The following is a 13,324-nucleotide window of genomic DNA, read 5'->3' on the forward strand; positions in this document are numbered from 1 at the left end:
TGATTTTAAGGTCATCACTCCCGAGAATCCACTATTATCAAAACAAGTGGCTATAAGTAAAGGAATTTCAGTACCTTATACCAACCTATAGTTTAATCCTTACCCCAATAACCAATTGAATTTGTTCTATAGTGACAATCTCTCCTTGTAATGCACAGCTCCTAGTACGTGACTAACCAATTGTGCGGATCCCAGTATGCGACTTCAATCACCAACTAGAAAAGGTTGTTGGCTGCAAAGTTCTTCAGTTCATCCAAATGATGAAGATTAAGAAGATGTTTGGTCACAAAACCCTATAGTATATAAACACAGCAACTTCTTCACAAGAACGATGAACTATAGCAAACTCTGTCTCTGGTCACAATTTGCTTGAACAAACTTTGCTTAACACTTGTACAACTTGTTCCCACTTTTACGACCCTTAAAATAATCCTTTTATGTATCTAGGGTTGTGAGAAAAGAAAGCCCAAATACATAATCATGGATTAGAGTCAAAACATAACTGAAAATGTGTTTTTCTTAAATCTTGACAGATACCCTATCTGTCGAGCTGCTGTCAAGTCACAGGGCTAGAATAGCTCTTCAAGCTTGATAGATGGCTAGCTGTTGAGTTTTAATGAACTTGCACTTTTCAGCTTGAATCTTGGACAGACTTGCATGGCTTTAACATTTGATCTTGAAACAAAATTTCTTGAAGTATTAAACACATCCTAGATCTACCAAATTACAAGTAAAGTGTGTTTTGTCAAAGGATTAACCAATTACATAAATTAGTGACATATGTTCCTAACAAGTGGATCACATATGTCCTAACAATCTCCCCATTTGGCAATCCGTGACAAAACTACAACAAACAAATGAATATATGAGAGAAGTCATAAATTGCTCAACTCATACTCACTTATTGGATACACTAAAATCTATCCTAGTACAAACTCTTGAAAATTTTTGCAAGAAGAGAGTTTATGGCAAGTAAACTTTGACAACATGTATTTCTAAAACACTTTAAACAAAACTCATCAAGGCATCTTTGTGTGAAACAGAAATAATATATTACATACAAGTAATAAGAACCATGTGTATAAAGAAAGAAAAGAAACAACACATGCAAGGATAGGTGAAGCACCATTCATCAATATATAAAGAATATAAGTACAATGTATGTCAAAATGGTCACAAGACCCATGTACAAGAATAAATGTATCTCAAATAGAAAGAAAAGAAAAAGATACAAGTAATCCTCACTACATCCCTCAATGTGCACTTTCCCCCTAGCAAAAATCTCCTATGCTAACTCTCCCCCTAAGTATGACTACTCTCATAACCAAAACTACTTCCCCTTTTTGTCACGAGTGAAAAAGAGTATGAGTGTTAAGTAGACATCTCGTCATCGCTGGGTGAGCTAGCATCACCATCATCCTCATCACGAAACTGAATAGAAGAGGGGGTAGGATCAGAAGAAGAGGATGCCCTAGAATGAAGAGGGTTCCGGGATGGAGTAGATTTACGTTTCATTGCCATTAATGCACTAACGTAAACTAGAAAGAGAAGTGGGGAAGAAAGAAGCACTCAGAAAAGTCCTAAACGGTTCAAATATACACAAATATATTGAATATAAGATACGTATGCATGAAAATGCATGAACATGTGATGTGTAAAGTAAAAATGTAAGGTTGAAATTAATTTCGTCCACTTAGGTTTTATTTGGTCCTATTTAGTATTTTCCAGTTCAATTTGGTCCTATTCAGTCCACCTTAGTCCTATTTGGTCCTGTTCAGTCATTTTGGTCCTATTTGGTTAAATTGTTTCTATTCGGTCCTGTTCAACTTTCTATTATTATTATTATTATTATTATTATTTAGCTTCTTAGCACTTTGAATTTCTGTGATCTTTATTTGTTTCAAATCCTATCTTTGTACTAACAAATATATAAATATAATACATACAACACTTCACTCATGGTATACTTTATCAACCTAGCAAGTATGTGTCTCAATTAACTAGAATCTTGCCTTGAAAAAGAGAAAGAGGGAACATATTAACTTAAAGGAGGAAGCACAACTTTATCAGAAACAAGAAAATGAGAAAGAGTACATGATATCAATTATGAAAATATATATTTTCAAGAAAAGAATTGATGCGGGAGATAAGAACACGCACACGATAAAAGTACTGGCCACAATAACACCCTTAACCCGATAAAGGATGGTTGAAAACCTGGAAACACCGAAAAGTAATACAAGGAAAGACTCCAATCGGATATATAGGTAATAGACAACAACTATAATTAATGGCTAGTTACTTTCTATAATCATATATAATATTTAATAATTTAAGCATTCGAATTGTTTAGTTCACTGCCATTCTAAGCTTTTCTTCTTGTTAGCAGCATCTCCTTGATCAGTTGTGCAATTAACCAACGCCTTTAACAAGAATAAACATTAAACAGTGGCTAATATAGTAATATTCCATATCATTTGTCGGAATGAATAGTTTCACTTTCATCGTCATCTTTTGAACAAAAATTTAGCTTTTTCTTTACGAAAAAAAAAAAAAAAAAAAAAAAAAAAAAAAACCCCTTGAACCTTGCCTTAGTAATATCTAAAACAGTGAAAGAGGTTTCTACGTACCAAAAAAGGGAAAGAAAGAGGGAACATGTTGGCCTAAAGGCTAAATGAGAAAGCACAAAATATCAATTAAGCATTGTTTAAGAAAAGAATAAGCCTCTTTTTTTTTTTTTTTTTTTTTTTTTTTTTTTTTTTTTTTTTTTTTTTTTTTTTTTTTTTCAGGTGTGTGTGTGTGACAAAAGGAAAAGCTAATTAATGAGTTTTTTTTTTTTGCTGAATAATTAATGGGTTGTACCTTACCCAGAAAAAATCAATGACTTGTACAAGTATTCCTTCATCAAATATTCCCATCCTAAAAGTTTTATGACAAAAAAAAAAAACTTATAGTTTAAAATTTATGGCATGTTTTTTCCTTTCCTGAACACAATGGTGATATTTTCCGTTGAACTAAGAGTGAGAGATGAGGGTTTTGATTGTCACATGTAGTTTAGTTTGTAACAATTAAATTAAAAGTACAGAGTTTAATTTGTCATCGATATTGTAGGGATAAGGGGCCCAACTAAGGGTATTGGGTCATGGGCCTCGCCAAAGGACATCATAAGGTCCAAGGACCAGCATGTAAAAGGCCAAGCTGGTAAAGTACTAGACCGAGGAGGAGGATTAATCATAATGGATAAGTGGCGTCATTCGAGGAGCCACACCCCCTCGTCCAAGCAAAGCAGAGGCCTAGGATCTGAGCACTCATCAGGCACCGGGTTATGGGTAAACCAATTGGGGAAGATAAGCTCCAGTGAGAGATGAGCCATTATGGAGGAGAAATATCTTGGTCTAAAACTGCTATCACTGCATTAAATGCTCTACATCTAACTCACTGGCCGCATTAATGTAGAGTTGATGCCTGAATAGTAGCTTCCAGCCTTACAACTACTCACCAAAACTTCAAGAAGGTGCTGATGGGATAAGTATCAAGGGTATTAGCAATCTGATCCACATGTGGAGGGTTGAAATGAAAAGGGATAGAGAGTATAAAAGGAAATATCCCATTTCAAGGAAGATCATCTGAGATTAGGAGAGAAAATCATTGTGCAACTAAGAACTGTAATATTTGCTTAAGTCCACAAAGATATATAAGAGCAAATTGTCCTCGGACTTGACCGAGGAAGAACATTTTCACCTCAAACTGTTTGTTTTGCTTGTCCATTTACAAACTAGCCTATTGTGACTCGTATTTGACTCCTTGAACGTTCAGTTTCCAACCCATACTCTAACAAATTCATTGTTTTGGACTTATTAGGCCAGTGACTTGATATACTGGGCCATTGGGTCAACTTAAGTCCTTACAAGTATAAATTTTAGGGTTTTTGTTTTCGTTTTTGTTTAATTTTTTTAAATCTTGCCAAAAGTTTACCATTATCTATTTTATAGAAAATTTACGTATTAATATATGTTGAGAGCTCTAAAATGTTTCCAATTCCTCCTCATGATCGATGTTGAGAAGTTGATTGATATTCCTTGGATGGCATGCCCAATTCCACTAGTCACTATAAAATGAGAGAGAGAGAGAGAGAATGCCATGTCATGCACATGATAATAATTGTATATATAGTGAGTCTTGAATGCTATTTTGGTAGTATGGACAGGTAAAATAGAAAAGAGTGAATGTCTAGCTATTTATGATTGGTAGACATTTGTTAGGGAATTATATATTGTTGTTATATATGCTGTGTCTGTCAGGGACTAATATGGTCAGAGATTTAGGAAATTTTTTATCTATAAATTATTCAAAGCTTTAATCTTTTATGTTTAAGAAACATACTATATACAATTAACTATATAAATTTGATAATAAATTAAATCCAATCTATATGAAATTTAATGTGTGCGATAAGCATGAAAAAAGTTATAAATTATTGGTACCATTGAAAAAATAATAAAAAATGCTAATCTTTTTTTTTTTTTTTTTAGAGAAAGGGAGAGAAAATGATAATCTAGTTACTGATTTTGCAAATTGAACAAACTACACCAGGTTACCTAACACATATATCTATTTAGATACAGTACACAGAGAAGAAATACATGAGCTTCATGATGTTGTTGTTGTTGTTTTTCTCAATAAAATCTTTAAATTTTGTATAGGTGTTTTAGAATTTAGAATTTCTTATTTCCTAATCCCTTTCAATTATTTTAATGGTTTTCCTTTGTATCATCTAAACGTTTATTTAAAAAAATGATTTTGGTGCATTGCATAGGTTAAAATTGCTGTAACGTAAAACTATAGGACAGGGATCGCCATTCATGTACATTTTTTGAAGAAACTTGTCCTTCTTGATTCAATGAATCGCTAGAGGACTCTGGTGAATTTGGCGAGCACGCTTACCTTTGCGCCTCACACTTTGTTTCGCCATTTTCAGTTCTAATTGATTCACAATCATGTCACACCGAAGAGCTCGTGTTGAGATTTGCTACTTTCAAGATTCCATCTGTTGATTAAAAGCAGCCATGCAACTTTACTTTTATATTTTCTCCATTGAAATACTCAGTTCTATAAGCTATGAGGCGCCTCCCACACTCTTTCGTGATCATTTGTGTGATCCAGAGTAACTGGAATTCATGCGACATCTTTATAAAGGTTGAAAGAAAGCAAGCTTTGAAGGTTTAACAATGGTGGAACGGTGAGGAAAACAGAGAGAAGGGAAACGAAGAATCAAAAACCTTCTATTAAGCTTGCGTAACTAAAACACATAACCTTTACCCTCTATTTATACATTACACAGATGATAACTGCTCTAGAAGATTCCATCTAACAAACTCTAACACACTCCTTACAGAAAGTACAGCTGTACATGATAAACAAATATCTACAACAAATATCTGGATTCATAGAGCTTGAGAGTAACAGAGCAAGTCCAGAACTGAAGAGGGAAGAGACTCTGAACAAAACGACGTCGCTTGGAGCTAGTCCTAAAACGCGCGTGATTAAGTACAAACGATGCCGTTTCTCATTTAATGAAACGCCACCGTTTTAAGCTCTGACTTCTTTTAAAACAAAGTCACCTTTGGAACTGTCTTGTTGCTTCTTCTCAAGGTCAGGTTCTTGAAACTCTCGCTTGTTTGGTAGAGAAGTTTGAGTAATGTTGTTTATAATTTTTTGAAACACATGTGAATGAAAAAGTGTGTGAAAATATGTGTATTGTTGTTTAAAAATTGAAAATGAGTTGTTTAACAACTCTACCAAACGGTATCATAAAAAAGGTTCCCTCATTTGGATTTATTTGGAAAACTTGGTTTGATTAAAAATGAGCATGAAATTACAAATATTGAAAACTATTTTCCATTTTCCTAGCGTGACGAATATACCCTATTTTCGTGCAGGGGCACCATGTACTAGGTGACATATCTTTTGTGTGAGAAAGTGAAATTTACCACAGAATAACTCAATTATTCAATAATTAAATTTACAACCCAAAAATTTCCAAAAGTTAAAATCCCAAGCCCATATATAAAACAGATATTGGATAATATCCACTTCCATTATTTAAACATTTCAATTTCCTCTAATTTTCAGCCTATGAGACGGTATGACAATATCCAATCCATTTTTTTAAAAAAAAAATTTGAGAAAAGACCATTTTAATTAAATTACCAAAAAGTTAATCCGTGGTAGAGGCGTGCCCCTGGAGGGTAACAAAGCCGTGCGGATATCATGCGGTGCGGACATAGCAAAGCTAATCCCACCCTTGCCCCAAAGCGGACAATACTCTTGATGGGGCACATCCCCTCAAAAGCGCCTTTTTGTAGGGGATTTTTCCCCCACAAGCCGTTTGTCCTCTTGGTACACTCTTGGTCGCTCCAGAAGCTTATAAACGATGAGTGGGACGCATCTCTAACCGATGTGGGACTAGGGTGTCAAGCCAACATCGGCCAAAGTGCCTGAGGTGAAAATCTCAAACACCACACTCGGGGCTGAGAACGAATCCTTGCGGGCCTAGCTCCCCAAAGAGGACAAACGGCTTGCGGGGGAAAAATCCCCTACTTTTTGTGGGAACACAATATTTTGTCCGCTTTGGGGATTTTCACCTCACCTCAGGCCAAGGGCTTGCCTTGTAACCGATATTGGATTTTGGCTTGACACCCGCACGGCTTTGTCCTCTTAGCGAGTGTGGGCATGCTCATTGTGCAAGAGTCCCACATCGCTTAGAGAAGCGCTCCCCCTATGCCTTATAAGTTTGTGCTGAAGGCAATAGGGTACCACTACAACACATGTGTAGTAGTGGTACACTCTTGGTCGCTCCAGAAGCTTATAAACCATGAGTGGGGCGCATCTCTAACCGATGTGGGACTAGGGTGTCAAGCCAACATCGGCCAAAGTGCCTGAGGTAAAAATCCCAAACACCACACTCGGGGCCGAAAACAAATCCTTGCGGGCCTAGCTCCCCAAAGAGGACAAACGGCTTGCGGGGGAAAAATCCCCTACAAAATGTATATAAGGAATGTCATACTTTATTATAAAAATTTTATATTTCAAAAAATAATTTATTTATAGTTTCAATTTTAATTAGGATTTGGAGGCCATAAAGTATATTTAATTAATAATATTTTAAAATTTTAAGATAATCCATAGATAAACATTAACTATTTAAGATTTTTTTTTTTAAAAATAATTACCCCGCAAAGAGCAATAATTTAGTTAGTTTGACTGGTATAGTCTTTTATCTTTAAACGAGATATGTGGTTTGAATTTCATCAAGAACTAATTGGTATTTTGATTTAATGATAAAGAATAATTATTATAAAGTAAACACATATGTAGAAATTTCGTAGTATATATCAAACAAAAAAAAAAAAAAAGGGTACTCTTAAACTTGGATATTTTAGGCTCATACCTCGTACCACCTGATTTCCCATTGCATTTGGGATGCTGCTCCTGGAACTGGCCAATTAAATTCCGCTTTTGTTGCAGCAAGATGCAGTACACTGTTACCTTCTTTATCCACTTCATATACATGAGGTTGCTTATGCTCCACTGTCAATAGCACTATGTTCTTTTGGTCTTTATCCACATCATACATGGCCACAGGATAAGTTTCAAGGATTTTTCTAACCATTTCAGTAATTCCATTCGTTGCTGCCATTAGTATTACCTCTATAGGCTCAATGTCTTCTTCCTTTTCTTTCTCTGTCAATGCATAGGACAATAATTTTAACTTCAATTATAACAAAATCTTGGTAATGAATCAAATCTTGAACTTCGAATTATTTTTGTTGGAAAATAAACATAACATTTTGATACATTGATGATTGAACATATCTTTCTAGAAATGTATAAAATTATTGATGTAGGAAATTGATGAAGTACATGTATGAATGTTATGAGTGAGAATAAAAGTTCTGGTGAATGAAGAAATGGATGAAACTGCAGAGGCCATTTCCTGGATAACGGAACATAGGGTCTTACAAAGATTTAGAGATGGTGTGCAAGACATATATAATATCGGACGAATGGGTATATTTTGGCACAGACTGGCACGTCATGCCTGAGTTGTAGAAGAAGATACAAAAAAGTTTTGGATGGTGGAGGCTCCACCATTCTTTGAGAATCAATTCCACAGTGATGTAATAAATTGTCGCATACATTTCATGAGAAATGTATGAAACTGGATTTCTCGGTCAAGTTGACGTAGGTAATTATGGAGGAGAAGTGTCTGAAATGATGTTCTGTAATCCATCTGAACCTGTGTCAAAATTCTATGTGGAGTGCGATGTGAAACCACCTTTTTTTTTTTCTTTTTTTTCTTTTTTTTTGTACCGGTAAAACCTTCTTTTTAATTTCATAATTTTGTCACGATACTTCACTTAAAAAAAAAAAAAATGACAAACAAAAGTATTTAAATCTCTTTTGAGTATGATATTTTATATACAATGAAATTCCTTCATAACACAGTATTTTAGAAATAGAATTTTTTTGAAATAATTAAATATGAAAGACACTTAATGATCAAATTATTGACGAAAATAGCTGGTATGACTGACATGAAAACTAAATCAAACATAAATGACCATAATTTTTAAATCATAACTAGTAAAATTGAAAGCAAATTCAAACTTTAAGAGCTAATAGTATACCATAATTTATTTTTTACCTATCCTAAACTCTATTTTATAATTTTCCTTCACTCTTCTATATTTTATTTTCATTCTTATAATTTTCTTTAGAAACTTGTTGGGTGAAAGATTTTTTTTTCATCAATTAAATATGTGCATATAATCAAGGGAGAGGGAGGGGGTTCATGGTGCTCCTGACTATTGAGCAACTTCCTCCCTTCTACGTACGTACGTACGTACATACATACATATATGCCCCTTTGGATTAAGAAAAGTATTCTATCCTTTTGTTTCCAATTCCTCCTCATGATCGATGTTGAGAAGTTGATTGATATTCCTTGGATGGCATGCCCAATTCCACTAGTCACTATAAAATGAGAGAGAGAGAGAGAGAATGCCATGTCATGCACATGATAATAATTGTATATATAGTGAGTCTTGAATGCTATTTTGGTAGTATGGACAGGTAAAATAGAAAAGAGTGAATGTCTAGCTATTTATGATTGGTAGACATTTGTTAGGGAATTATATATTGTTGTTATATATGCTGTGTCTGTCAGGGACTAATATGGTCAGAGATTTAGGAAATTTTTTATCTATAAATTATTCAAAGCTTTAATCTTTTATGTTTAAGAAACATACTATATACAATTAACTATATAAATTTGATAATAAATTAAATCCAATCTATATGAAATTTAATGTGTGCGATAAGCATGAAAAAAGTTATAAATTATTGGTACCATTGAAAAAATAATAAAAAATGCTAATCTTTTTTTTTTTTTTTTTAGAGAAAGGGAGAGAAAATGATAATCTAGTTACTGATTTTGCAAATTGAACAAACTACACCAGGTTACCTAACACATATATCTATTTAGATACAGTACACAGAGAAGAAATACATGAGCTTCATGATGTTGTTGTTGTTGTTTTTCTCAATAAAATCTTTAAATTTTGTATAGGTGTTTTAGAATTTAGAATTTCTTATTTCCTAATCCCTTTCAATTATTTTAATGGTTTTCCTTTGTATCATCTAAACGTTTATTTAAAAAAATGATTTTGGTGCATTGCATAGGTTAAAATTGCTGTAACGTAAAACTATAGGACAGGGATCGCCATTCATGTACATTTTTTGAAGAAACTTGTCCTTCTTGATTCAATGAATCGCTAGAGGACTCTGGTGAATTTGGCGAGCACGCTTACCTTTGCGCCTCACACTTTGTTTCGCCATTTTCAGTTCTAATTGATTCACAATCATGTCACACCGAAGAGCTCGTGTTGAGATTTGCTACTTTCAAGATTCCATCTGTTGATTAAAAGCAGCCATGCAACTTTACTTTTATATTTTCTCCATTGAAATACTCAGTTCTATAAGCTATGAGGCGCCTCCCACACTCTTTCGTGATCATTTGTGTGATCCAGAGTAACTGGAATTCATGCGACATCTTTATAAAGGTTGAAAGAAAGCAAGCTTTGAAGGTTTAACAATGGTGGAACGGTGAGGAAAACAGAGAGAAGGGAAACGAAGAATCAAAAACCTTCTATTAAGCTTGCGTAACTAAAACACATAACCTTTACCCTCTATTTATACATTACACAGATGATAACTGCTCTAGAAGATTCCATCTAACAAACTCTAACACACTCCTTACAGAAAGTACAGCTGTACATGATAAACAAATATCTACAACAAATATCTGGATTCATAGAGCTTGAGAGTAACAGAGCAAGTCCAGAACTGAAGAGGGAAGAGACTCTGAACAAAACGACGTCGCTTGGAGCTAGTCCTAAAACGCGCGTGATTAAGTACAAACGATGCCGTTTCTCATTTAATGAAACGCCACCGTTTTAAGCTCTGACTTCTTTTAAAACAAAGTCACCTTTGGAACTGTCTTGTTGCTTCTTCTCAAGGTCGGGTTCTTGAAACTCTCGCTTGTTTGGTAGAGAAGTTTGAGTAATGTTGTTTATAATTTTTTGAAACACATGTGAATGAAAAAGTGTGTGAAAATATGTGTATTGTTGTTTAAAAATTGAAAATGAGTTGTTTAACAACTCTACCAAACGGTATCATAAAAAAGGTTCCCTCATTTGGATTTATTTGGAAAACTTGGTTTGATTAAAAATGAGCATGAAATTACAAATATTGAAAACTATTTTCCATTTTCCTAGCGTGACGAATATACCCTATTTTCGTGCAGGGGCACCATGTACTAGGTGACATATCTTTTGTGTGAGAAAGTGAAATTTACCACAGAATAACTCAATTATTCAATAATTAAATTTACAACCCAAAAATTTCCAAAAGTTAAAATCCCAAGCCCATATATAAAACAGATATTGGATAATATCCACTTCCATTATTTAAACATTTCAATTTCCTCTAATTTTCAGCCTATGAGACGGTATGACAATATCCAATCCATTTTTTAAAAAAAAAAATTGAGAAAAGACCATTTTAATTAAATTACCAAAAAGTTAATCCGTGGTAGAGGCGTGCCCCTGGAGGGTAACAAAGCCGTGCGGATATCATGCGGTGCGGACATAGCAAAGCTAATCCCACCCTTGCCCCAAAGCGGACAATACTCTTGATGGGACACATCCCCTCAAAAGCGCCTTTTTGTAGGGGATTAAGAAAAGTACATACATACATATATGCCCCTTTGGATTAAGAAAAGTATTCTATCCTTTTCTTAATATTGTTTAAAAACTAAAAATTGTAGTTTGAAAACATTTGTAGAAATACTTGTAAGTGAAAAAATGTGTGAAAATACGTGTAATATTGTTTAAAAACTGAAAATTGTCGTTTGAAAACACAAACCAAACACCCCTTAAGTTTCTTTCCTATCCACTTTTTGCTAAATTTTCATTTCCCTCTTCAATTTTCTCTCCCTCTCTCTATCTCTCTCATCTATATGGCTATGTGCAAGTGCAACTGTGCAAGAGTAGAAAACAAAGGCTGAAGCAAACAAATCAAATCATTGTAAATTTGCTTCGTTTTTGGGCTCCTTTCTCAACACAAAGATAGGAGATTTGATGTTTTTGGAGTTACTATTGGTGTCTTAGGCTTCATCACTTCAGGCTTGAGAACATTTTCAAAATCAAAATGTCTCCTCGCAAATCTGAAACAAAATCTCTCTTTCTTTCTCTCTCTCTCTAAAAAAAACACAGCATCTAAAGTTTTAATGAAGAACGGCTAAAAACCGGTTTAACCGTACCAATTTTTGGTTTTTCGGGTTAAACTGACAGTTTTTGGTTTTTAACGATTTTTCTTCTATTTTCAATTTTTAACAATAACCAAATCGGATTAGTGTCTGGTTTTCAGTTGAACCAGCCGGTCCGATCCGGTCCAGTTTTTAATACGATGATTAGATGTCATTCTCCCATAGACGGGAGTGTTATTACTTCTAAATAAATAAATTAAACAATTTGTAATAAGAAAATAATTCCAAATCGAAAAAAAAAAAAAAAAAGAAAAAAAAGTCAGGAATATAACTAGGACTACTGGACTAGATCGTTACCTTTTTCAAGCTTTTTGTCTACGCTTTTGCGTACTGGCGGCGGAATCGGATACATCTCAGCGTCCTTCAACAGTTCATTCATGATCAGAATAGATCATGTGTGCCTCTCCTTCGTCCTCCTTACCTCCTTTGCCTTCTTCAAAGGTTCTAAAAATATACCACCAATATATGAGCAAGGATATATATAAAGAAAACAGAACGGAAAATAGTGGAAGGTGAATGAATACCAATAAATAAATATCGCAATGCCTTGAAGACAAGTTTTACAAACAAACAGCAGGTTTTGTAATTAGATGGAAATTGATGCCCTCGAGCTCGATTGCGTGACTCGTATCCTACAGTACAAAATTGATTCTTATCAATCCATAGCTTCATTCTCTTAAATAGACCAATCGCAACAGAATCACAAGTCAAACCACTAAAATTAATTTGGGAAGTAGTTACTCAGAAAAATAAATAAAAATTGTGGGGAAGTTTTTTCCCAAACTTCTAAAGTTGTGTTTGGGATAACTTATATTAGACAGTTTCTTTTACTATTTAGCTATTTTTGCTATTATTCATAGATTTTATTACACTTTTTAGTACTATTCATAGGTTGTACTGTATTATTTTAACTAATTTTTAGTTTTATCTATTGTACTTACAGCAAAAAGTTTTCTATTTCAACTAAATAAGTTGTTTCAAACCATTAGGTTGCGTTTGGATTGGGATGAAAATTCTGAGTCTGCATTTACGTTTTTTTTTTTTTTTTTTTTTTTCACGCGTTTTTGAGCGTTTTGAGGGGTGCGGCTACTGTTCATGCACTGTTCAATGAACAGTAGCCGCAAACTTTGACTTTTCAAATATTTTTGGACCAATCACAACACATCGTGTACTGTTTACGGACCCACAAATTTCACTTTTCAACAACTTTTTCATTAAAAATGGGTCCCACGATACTATTCACACATTTAAAAATTATTTCGCTACAGTATTTTTCAATTTTCAGTTTCAGTTTTCAGTTTTTAGCTGTATCCAAACGGACCTTAGTGTTATCATTTTCTTTCTCATAACATACTGTTGTGTGAACATTTCTCGCTTTGATATCTACCAAGTTGTTGTCTTTCAAGGTCCTCTGCATCAACTTGGCTGACTGCT

At 34.1% G+C, this 13,324-nt stretch overlaps 1 long non-coding RNA gene across 1 annotated transcript; it reads right to left on the reverse strand.

Moving 5' to 3' along the window:
* Positions 1-7,567: 7,567 nt before the first annotated feature.
* Positions 7,568-12,544, reverse strand: LOC126709600 (uncharacterized). Its single transcript, XR_007649435.1, has 3 exons — positions 12,415-12,544; positions 12,188-12,334; positions 7,568-7,743 (listed from the first exon to the last, which is right to left on the reverse strand). It is a non-coding gene; the product is annotated as an uncharacterized LOC126709600 (long non-coding RNA).
* Between the last annotated feature and the right edge of the window lie 780 nt (positions 12,545-13,324).

The sequence above is a fragment of the Quercus robur genome, chromosome 12, assembly GCF_932294415.1.
Source record: "Quercus robur chromosome 12, dhQueRobu3.1, whole genome shotgun sequence".
NCBI lineage: Eukaryota > Viridiplantae > Streptophyta > Magnoliopsida > Fagales > Fagaceae > Quercus > Quercus robur.